Source organism: Chelonia mydas, chromosome 3 (genome assembly GCF_015237465.2).
Source record: "Chelonia mydas isolate rCheMyd1 chromosome 3, rCheMyd1.pri.v2, whole genome shotgun sequence".
Lineage (NCBI taxonomy): Eukaryota > Metazoa > Chordata > Testudines > Cheloniidae > Chelonia > Chelonia mydas.
In genome coordinates this window covers 88,240,543-88,251,007 of record NC_057851.1, presented here as the reverse complement: position 1 = coordinate 88,251,007, position 10,465 = coordinate 88,240,543, and positions in this window count along the sequence as shown.

Here is a 10,465-nt window from a genome sequence, read left to right as displayed (position 1 = left end):
GCAATAGTAGGAACATTAACAGAGACACAATGCAGGTAGCTGATGGCATTTTAAACTGTGTCATCTAGACTTGCTCTAAAGTGGTTAAAATGCTTTAACCACTTTAGAGCCAGTTTACAACAGTGTTCCCACCATGGCTCCAATGAGTAGAGCTGAGCAACAGTTCTAACATACAGCCCTGGCATAAGATCCCTCAGTGACCTCAGGATAGAGGAGAACAGGGCATAGCAGAGTCCCTAGCCTGCCTCCAGTAGGCCTCTCTCCTCTTCCACCAAGGTGGTTAGGATGGCTTTCTACCTGTGGAGTGCTCCCCTGTGGAGGGGAATTCTCTTCCGCAGAGCTTTTATTCCTCTTTATGCTGCTTTGTGGATTTAGCAAACCAGGGAATCCAGCCACAAAAGTGTAGGTATAGCCATATTTCCTGAAAAAGTAAATTAGAAACATAAGGAGTGAATAGTGTTTGTGATCTCCAGGGCTGCTGTATTATATAGCTGCTCTTTCCTTCATACTCCCTCCCCGCCCCCTTATCACACACTTCCTAGCTCACACCTGCCAATCCAGTAGCACTCTTCATGGTGAGACTCTGTGCTCTACAAGGGATTGCAGTGTATGGCAATTGTTAACAGTGATATGTCATCTTAAAATCCACTTCTAAATCTGTGTGACTCAGATAATTCAGACCAAATGTTAGAATGTTTTGCTGCAGGAGCCACTTTTCATTAAGATCTGTCTGCGATGACTTTTCGAATGGATACATGTAAATTACTAGGAGAACATTTTGGGTTATTGCTCCTTCTCTTTTCCTTTGCAAAGGATTCCATTTGTAAGAACTAAGGGTATGTAACACTGAACTGTGCTCCTCCCAGTGAGCAGGTGAAGGGAAAGCAGTAAAGCAGAGGGAGATTGATCTTTGTAAAATCAAATTACTTCCCTTAAGTACTCAGTGGCTGGTGTATTTTTCTAGCATCACACTGTACATGTGATATTTCCTGACTTGTACTGTTAAATTGGAGAGGAGAAACACAGTCAATATTACAAGCTGATAGGAAAATTACATTGTTACCTGGCTATGTCTTTAATGGAAAGTTTCAACATATTTTGTACTTCCATAGCATCTTCTGCTGATCCCTTTTGGGGTGGGGGAGTTAAAATGTATTCTAGTTTCTTTCGACTATAGTAAATAATGCTCACAAAAGAACATTCACACAATAGATCAAATTCTGGTCTGCTGTAAATGTGTGTGACTATCTTTGAAGTCGACGGGGGATTGATGGACTCGCATACATACGGGCTGAATTTGGCTTAAAGTCTGCAGATTTCTCATCTCATTAGTTCAGGTTGCACAAAAGCCTTTTGGAGAATAACTCCAATGATCTGTGAGTAGCAGCAGCCATTTCAAATGCTGCTGTCTTAAACAGAAATCTAAAGCAGCAGGGGAGGCAGAGCTGAGAGGTCACACTTACTGACTCTTCAGTGACAAGATTAATATTAATGGATTAGAAATCAAATTAGCCACCCACTCTTCTTTTAGCAGAAGTTGGTATGTCAAGGGTTACTGCATCTCCAGGGAGTACTCGGGCTCAGGTGGCTGAAAAACCTGTCATGCCTTAATGCAAAATAAAATGTTGGCCCTATTTTTTCCCCTGATTTCATAAATCCTAAGGAAAAAAAATCCTATCACTTAGTACCAGTCCTCACATTATCCTAGCCAATTCCATCTGTAGAGATCCTTCCACCTTAATTGAACAGATTTCTTATCCAGATTGGTAGCCATCTGACAGATACTGTTATGTGACTGTCAGGAAATTGACTGCAAATCACTATTATATTTATTTAAATGAACCTTTTTCTCCATTCAATTTTCATTCATCTTCAAAAGCTCATGTGCCTCCTGGGGATATGGCTCAAGGTCAGCATTTGGACATAAAAAGTGTTGACTTTTTTTGGTTTTGGTTTTTATTTTTGAGGTTGTGGCTTTTTGGAGGATTTTTTTAATGCAGTTTCTTTTCTTATTTGGTCATGTTGCTTATTCATCTTTGTGGGGATTCATATACTTTTGGGAGGTACTCAGGAATCTTTGGATGTTTGAGAGCCACAATTATTATTTGTTAGATCAATAATGATCGGAAGGAATGTTAAGACCTGCATCCTGCCCCTGTTCTCCTTTGCAGCATTGCATAGGATTTGCCATACTGGATTAGACCATAAATCCATTACGTCTAGTATCCTGATTCTGGCAGCTTAGCCAACAACTGGTGTTCCAGAGGAAGGTGGATGTTTCCTAGAATGCCAATGATATAGGTTCCCTCCTACTCTACAACACAACCAGCTCACACTATTGTAATGGTGTGAAACTGTGCCTACGCAGCTGTTAACGGGGTTTCCAATTTTGTTTAGCTAAGTTGATTGGAAAGAAGCATCTTCTTCCATCGCATACATGGAGGCTAAGAGCTATATGCATTCTGGGGACCTTGCAGAGGCAAAGGACTCTGTACAGAAGGTCTTTGGTGGCAGCTGCCACACAACAATGGGTCCTTAGATTGTATTAACTTCTTGTGTGTTGAGGAAAGAGGAAAAATCTAGAGGAGTCTAGTTTTCCTTCTTCTATTCCACAGCAGGAAATCCATGAAGCGATTTCCAGGATGTTGAGGGAGAAGTGGAAAGTGTTTCACTCTTCTCCAGAGACAAGCCTCCCTCCATGCGTGGACATAGAGTGGAGTATGGGTAGATTCTTGTCTCAACTCTTTCCTGGTTCTCCAGCTTTTCAAGCGCTTTGGAGATGAACCAAATCGGTAATTTCAATGGTGTTATCTCTGCAGGGAGAGAATTTGAACTGGAGTCTTCAGGAGTGTTGCACTTGACAAATGCTGTTAAACAGCAAGGTCACGGAAGGGCTCAGCAATGGATTTTTCTATGACTAACCATTATCCATAAGGCCCAGAGCCACACAAGGGCTTAGTGATTGCAATGATCAGCATTGCAATGCCTAACTTTCAGGCACCTAGAAAATCACAAACAATAAGATTCACAAAGCCTTAGTTATGTACCTAGGCTCCCTGTCCAATGAGTGGGGAGAGAGAGAGTTGCCTTAGACTGGGAACCACAAAAGTCAGCACACTAGGCTCGGAGCGGTGTAAACTAGTCAATAATTGATGCAGACGAGAGGAATGTGTGCTAAGCTCTGCCCCTCTGAGGGTTAGGCACCTAAGCTCTGGCTGCAGGGAGACACCTGGTTTTGCTTGTGATCCACAGCTGGGAACCCTTCTCTTTGAGTCAGGTGTTTTAGGTGCCTAAGCAGTTCTTGTGAGAAGGAGTTACGCACCTGCCTAGCTCACCCAAACTGGCCAGAAGAGGAAAAGAAGAAGGTGGTGGTGCTGCGTCTGTGTAACTTTTAGCCCAGTGGTTAGAGCACTCATTCAGGATGAGGGAAACCCGGGCTCAATTCCCCCCTCTGACTGATGCAGGGAGAGGATTTGAACAGGGATTCTCTCAGGAGAGGGCCTTAATCGCTGGATTATGAGACATTCTGATGTGAGGTTTCTCTCAATCTCTCCTGTGGGAAGTTGTTTCACTTTGTATAATACTTAGATGGGGTCAACCAATATCATAACGAACCCTTGAGCAGAGTCCTTGCCTTTCCCCCTTCATGAGTGCTTTAGTAACTAATCAATTCTAAGTTTGTGAGCAATTTATGGGGACTCCCAAAGTGTCACTGGAGGAATTCTCGGTGGAAAGCTTAAGGAAATGAAGCTTTTGCTGGAGCTGTACTCCGCTCCCACCCTTGTTGATTATTAGATGGGGCAGAGAGCACCTCTGTACTGTTGAAGTTTTGGGTAAGTAGCTTATGCAGAGGAAGCAACACAGTGACCCTTCTTATCCCACTTCATCCAAGGATGGAAGCAGAGCATTCCTTACCCTCTAGACGAGATATAAGACTGGTTGCCTGAGTCTCAAGTACAGCTAACGTTTTGGTATTTCACAGGGGTGCTCTGAGGATTAATTCATTAACTTTTGACAAGTGTACATAAGGGATAGGTCAATCTATTTGGGTTAAATAAGAAACAACTCACAAAACCAAAGAACAAGTGAAATAAATAAAGCAAACCTTTTGGGGGTTTGAGAATTTTGCTTTCAACTTTCTCATGCCATTTGCTGGGTTCGGTTTCATTTCAGCAGCATTTTATAGGCTCAGGGTTCTGGTTGTTTGAATAAGGCCTCAATAAGTAGTCATCATTTTTGAATGCTTATCAGTATCAGTATCAAATTTCTGAAACTTTGGAGGTTTGACCCTCTGAAGTTTTTTTTAAACTGGATTCAGGAGTACAGACACATTTTAAGAAAAGTATGAGGATGTCAAATATTTTTGAGCTGTTATTAAAAAAAAAAGGCAAGACAACTCTGTATAATACTTTTCAGAAAGAGGCATTGCCACGTGGCACCATCCTCAACAATACTTAAAGCTTCTTTTATTCTTTTTCCTTTTGCTCACACTCCAACTACTCAAGGCAAAGCACAGAAGACTGAAAGCTGCAAGTTTGGAGTTTGACATTTTCTGAGTTCTGGCCATCCTAAAATCGAGGCGCTTAAGGGATTTGTTTTATGTTTGGCCAAGATTTACAGCACACACCCAGTCCTTCTCCCGCTGCAGTGAATAGGAGTATGCCATTGCTTTCAATGGGAGCAGGAGATGGCCTTTACTGGTTTTCCTCAAACTTAATAAATTAGAAGCCATTCAAAAGAAAGCTGTTATGTTATTTACAAATACGTATGCTAGAAACAAACCAGGTACCCAGTGCATGAAAGATTTGAATTTTTTAAAATTTATATTGATGGATCAGTAAGGTTAAATTTTCAGTTTCATAATAATTTCTCTAGCCTGGCTTTAAAAATACTCTGCTATTCAAACTGTTAATTATATATGCATGTTTGGAACACAAGGTAATGTTGGGTTATAAAAACCATGCTGATTCATTAAACAATTAGCTGAGACTGAGGCTTCATTGTACTAGGCATTGTGCCACGCATTATGGGAATGATTAAACTTTCAGCTGGGCGTGTAAATTCCCAACTCGAGGAGACATACTAGCTAGCTCTAATCAAACTCACATGCTAAAAATAGAGTGTAGCAGTGGCGGTGGAAGTGGTGGAGGAGGGGGCTAGCCACCCAAGTACATGCCTAGTTTCTCAGATGGGCACATACTCAGGGATGGCTGCTCCTCCTGCTGTTTATGCTACTGAGGCTCTGTTCTGTTTTTAGAGCACTAGCTCGATCAGAGCTAGCACAAGTAAGTCTCCATGAGCTCTAAAAATACCCTAAAAGAGACAGTCTTTGCACCAAACAGCTTATGTTCAAAACAGGCAAAGGGTGTGAGGGGAAAGGTAATTGAAGTAACACGCCCACTGTGACAGAGGTCAGTGGTAAAACACTGGGAATAGACCGAGTCTGCTGCTTCCTAGCCCAGTTGTCCTGTCTATTCTCTCACATTGCCTCCCATCAACTAAATGATTTATTGCTGGAGTTACTTACTTGTGTACCAGTTATACTCACTTTGGGAATCTGATTAATAAATATTTAGTGCCTCCCATTTGGTAATCAATTTATGTTACTATTTTTGCTCCCTATTAAAACCCCTGGAAAAGGATTGGTATGTTAAACATCTTTGTTGGTGAGTTCTATTTATGTACTTCAGTGCACCATAAACAGTGTAACACTGGTAACTGAACACTTCATTTTTGTTTTCATTAGGATTAATGGGGAGCTACACCTAAAATAAACCATTTTTTCAGACTGACATAGAACTAGAGGCCCTGATTCAGCATAGCACTAAAGCACACACTTAAAGTAAAGCATCGGTTTAAGTCCCACTGACTTGAAGTTAAGCATATGTTTTAAATGCTTTGCTGAAAAGGGATGGGCTTAAGCATATCCTTCAGTACCCTGCTGAACCAGGGCATCTGTTTCATTGCTTTGCTAAACTGAGGCCAAAGAATTGTTAGATGAGATGGATGGAAGGAATTAAAGCCTTTACCATGGAGTGAAATTCACCCTGTGCTGTTTTTAAAAAAAAAAAAAAATCATAAGATCTAGGCACCATTTAAACCCTCAAGCTAGGGCTTGTGCTGGCCTTCTGGACAGCAATGAATTTCATCCTATTTGAACAAGACATGACATTATTTGTCTCATCTCAGTAAAGTCAATGGTAATATTTTCATTGACTTTGATGGAAGCAGGAGCAGGCCCTTTATAGGGCTTTAGCATTCATCATGACATTTACACTGATTACATTCTGCCTATATTTTTGTAGTATACCCAAGAATGAAATAGTCTATACCCATGTCAGTTTTCAGACAGCAACATTCCAGGAAACCTTACTAAATATATCACTAGAACCCATCAGTTATATTTCTATAGTCTGTAATGTTTCTGGATGTTCAGACAACATAATAAAATAATAGCTATACAACTTAATATTGATGTGACCAAACAGTCACACACATACTGATATGATCAACAGTACTATCCAGTGCTAATCTGACTCTTTTGGAATATATGTCACTTCAAACATGCTAACCATATATTATGGAAAATAATAATAAATATTAGGTGCCACAAAATAATTCAAGGAACCTTTCTCCAGAGAATGTGGTAACAAACTGCCCCAATTCTGCTATTCTGACTAATACTGTCACTATAAAGGGCTTTGATGTGCATATTTTATATCCTAGATATTTAGGAATAGAAAATGGGTAGGGTGAAATTATCACAGTTCAAAGGGCCTATGCAGGTAATATGCTTCCAATCCTCCCCATATTTATATAGGAGCATCTCATTGCAGTCAGTGGGAGCTGTGAACGTGTTTGAGGGCAGAGTTCAGCTTTTGCAGGAGTGATGCATGGGACATGGGCCTCTGGTCTGGAGTGAATTATCCCAAACATTTCAAAGGAGAGATTTATCAAAATCATATGGACTGTAAACTGAAATGAGAAAGGAATGAAAGAAATCAAGGAAGCTCAGCCACTGCAAATCACATCTCCCAAAGCAGAAAACACTGAAGCCAGATAAGAAAGCAACCCAGGAAGATAAGCTGGGAGCCAAATGCTGTGCTTGTTAACAGGGAAAAAAAATCAATCGAGAGCTTGGTGTCTGTGTATGCAACTGCCAGACTTCACCCTTGAGCCCCCACTTCTCTATTGCAGAAGCATATGGAGACAGCATGTCATCAACTGGCAGGGTTAGATGCTGTGTCAGACCTAGCAGCAATTCTGAAAGGACTAAATTCTGCCCTTACTCAGAGAGGCAACTCGAGGCTTAGGCAATACTTAAATTCCACTTGAGCCCTCAGGGAGGAGTTCTATTGAAGCCATTGGGATTACTCTCCGGAATAAGGGTAGCGCGATTTAATCCAAACTGTCTGGGAACTTCAGAACAGCATTTTGTTTTGGTTTTTTCAAATGCTCCTGGTTTCTTCTATTCCAGGAATATGAGTGTTATGGTAAAGAGCTACCTGATGATGCTGACTGAACCAGTGTTAGTTTCATTTAATCACAGACTACTTGATGATGGTCTTGAAATATACATTATATATTCCTTGCCCATGTCTTCCAAAGATAGTGTAATATGCTGATGGATATTGAAAAAGAGCAGCTTGAGCTGTTATGGTTGCAATTAAACACAGTTATGTCAGACTCTTGCTGACTGTGCAGAAGGATACCTTGACTGGTGAACAACCATTTGTCAAATTTATGGCATGATATGTTTACTAAAACAGTGGGATTAACTCACAGAAGATGCTGTAAATGATACTTGTTATCCTAACCGGACTGTTGTACTAATACCATTGCACTTCTTAAATATCTTGGAAAAGCTATTGGTAAAATGTGTTTTCAAGCCCCATGAATGTCTGTTGTTCTTATAAAAAGAAAAGGAGGACTTGTGGCACCTTAGAGACTAACAAATTTACTTGAGCATAAGCTTTCAGAGCTACAGCTCACTTCATCGGATGCATTCCGTGGAAAATTTTCCATGGAATGTACCCGATGAAGTGAGCTGTAGCTCACGAAAGCTTATGCTCAAGTAAATTTGTTAGTCTCTAAGGTGCCACAAGTCCTCCTTTTCTTTTTGCTGATACAGACTAACACGGCTGCTACTCTGAAACCTGTTGTTCTTATGTTTGTTTAGAGTGAGTTTTAGTGCTAATGAAAAGTGGGTAATACACACTCCTAGCTAGAATCTTGAGTCATGAATAACTGGTAATGCAAGCTTCACTGTAGGTAATTTGGCTCGTATGTTCAATCCAGCAGCTTTCCAGCTGTTGCAGTCTTGAGTTTTTCCTGCGCAACATGGATGTCTTTATTTATAGGGAGGATTCTGATGTAGGGAAATGTTCAGTGGGTTGAGACCTCCAAACTCTTCACCTGTGACTGAAGCTAAGGCTTGCATCTTTGCCTCAGGATGTGCTAGCTCATTCTCAGCTGCTGTGCAGATTTGGATTGGCTTCCATGGGACACCATATATGAGTGACCTGGAAGCTAGTCTATGACTAGGCCCATAGCAGCTCCAGTGAGGGACACCTCCTTACAGAACCCCTGTTACACAACCTCCATCTCCATGTGCAGGTGGTGGAGTCCTCTGCCAGAGGACGGTCTTGGCTGATGCCATCAGAATTGGAGACCTCCTAAACCAGGGGTCAGCAACCTTCAGTATGTGGCCCATCAGGGTAATCCACTGGCGGGCCGTGAGATATTTTGTTTATGTTGCCCATCCGCAGGCATGCCTCCCTGCAGCTCGTAGTGGACGCAGTTTGCCATTCCTGGCCAATGGGAGTTGCGGGAAGCGGCAGCCAGCATGTCCTGTTGGCCCGCCGCTTTCCACAGGTCCCAGGCTGGGAATGGTGAACCACGGCCACTGGGAGTTGCAGGGGCCATACCTGCTGATAGTCAACGTAAACAAAATGTCTTGCAGCCCGCCAATGGATTACCCTGATGGGCCGTGTGCTGACGGTTGCTGACCCCTGTCGTAGGCGAATCGGAGGGAGTGGGTGGACCACATGGCACTCAGCCAGTACATGGGGTTGCCCACGCTGCACATTCCCTGTCATGTGCTTCAGGAGGTGAGGGTTGCCTTGCCTCCTGCTTTTATTGCTTTTCTAAAGAGGGTCCTGTGGGATGGTGCTCACCCCTGGCCTCTAGAACTTGTCATTGGACTCCTGCCCTGTGAACCACCCCATCTGCCCCTGATACGCAACTTGAGTCACTGCATGACATCCAGCTGGTTCTGTCTCCAAACTACACACAGAAACATCCACATGTGATCATGCTTCATCCCATCTACTCCCTTGCCTTCATGTCTCATACTGACACCAAGTGGCAGGAATGCTGCCGTCTAAGAGGGGCGAGGAACCCCAGTGGGCCAGTGTGTACTCCATCCTAGTTCCATAGCCCAGCAGGAACATCAGTTTGCAGCTCCTCCATGGAGCCATACACACAGGTGTGTACCTGGAGCTGTTCACATACTCCTCTGACAGCTGTTCTTTCTGCGTCAAGAGGGAGACCCTGGAACACATCTATGTAGAGTGGGCCAGGTTGCAGCCAGTCTTCAGGCTTCTCCAGAACCTCTTACTGAGACCGTCATGTCAGCCTCCTGGTGCTGGCCAAGATAGTCCTCCACCATACCAGGAAGAAGCTGGATAAGGGATGTGCTGTGTGACCATGGGGCCTCTTTCTGGGCCCTCATCCAATCACACCTCCAGGCAGAGTTCCTCTGGGTGCTGTCCACTGGCTCCTTAGACACCTTTTGAGGAGCAGAGAGCACTGTCGGTGATTTTCTGCTTGCTTTCCCCCTCTGCAGCTCTCTGATTTTTTTTAACCTTTAACCTTCACTTGTCATTTGTTGTCTGCAGCACTCGCTTGTGGCCTGGGTCCAATGGCTCCTCCCCCATTGGAGGGAGCAAACCTCTATCTTTGGGTGGGCCTAGATCCACCAACAAATAGTACACACTAGCAGATTACATTACAGGACTGGGGGCCTTTATTTGAACTCAGATATTAGAAATTAAAGATGAGTGCATCAATGATTATCTAAGAGTTAGCTGCAATTCATTTTTGTGATCTCGTCCTAATATGCACTATATAAATATATGGGTCTGTGCTTGGAGGTGCTGAAAAATGCATACTAGTAATGTGCTCATAATAAAAAGGGGGAAAATCTCCATTTTAATAGAGAGTTGCTGAAAATATTGCAATTTCCTTTTGAGTCTAAAAGCCCTAGCTAGGCCAATAGGGGTTTAATTGTCAAATTTTAGGCAGTATTACTGTATTCTGGTTTACAGCCATGCTATGCACAGTTTTGATTGTTGTTTTCATACCCTAATCTTTCTGGCTTTTAACCTCTCATGCCTCATTGCTCAGCAATGGATTTTGATTCCAACAGAGGATTTTACTACCCTCCATAAACAGAAGTTTGGGA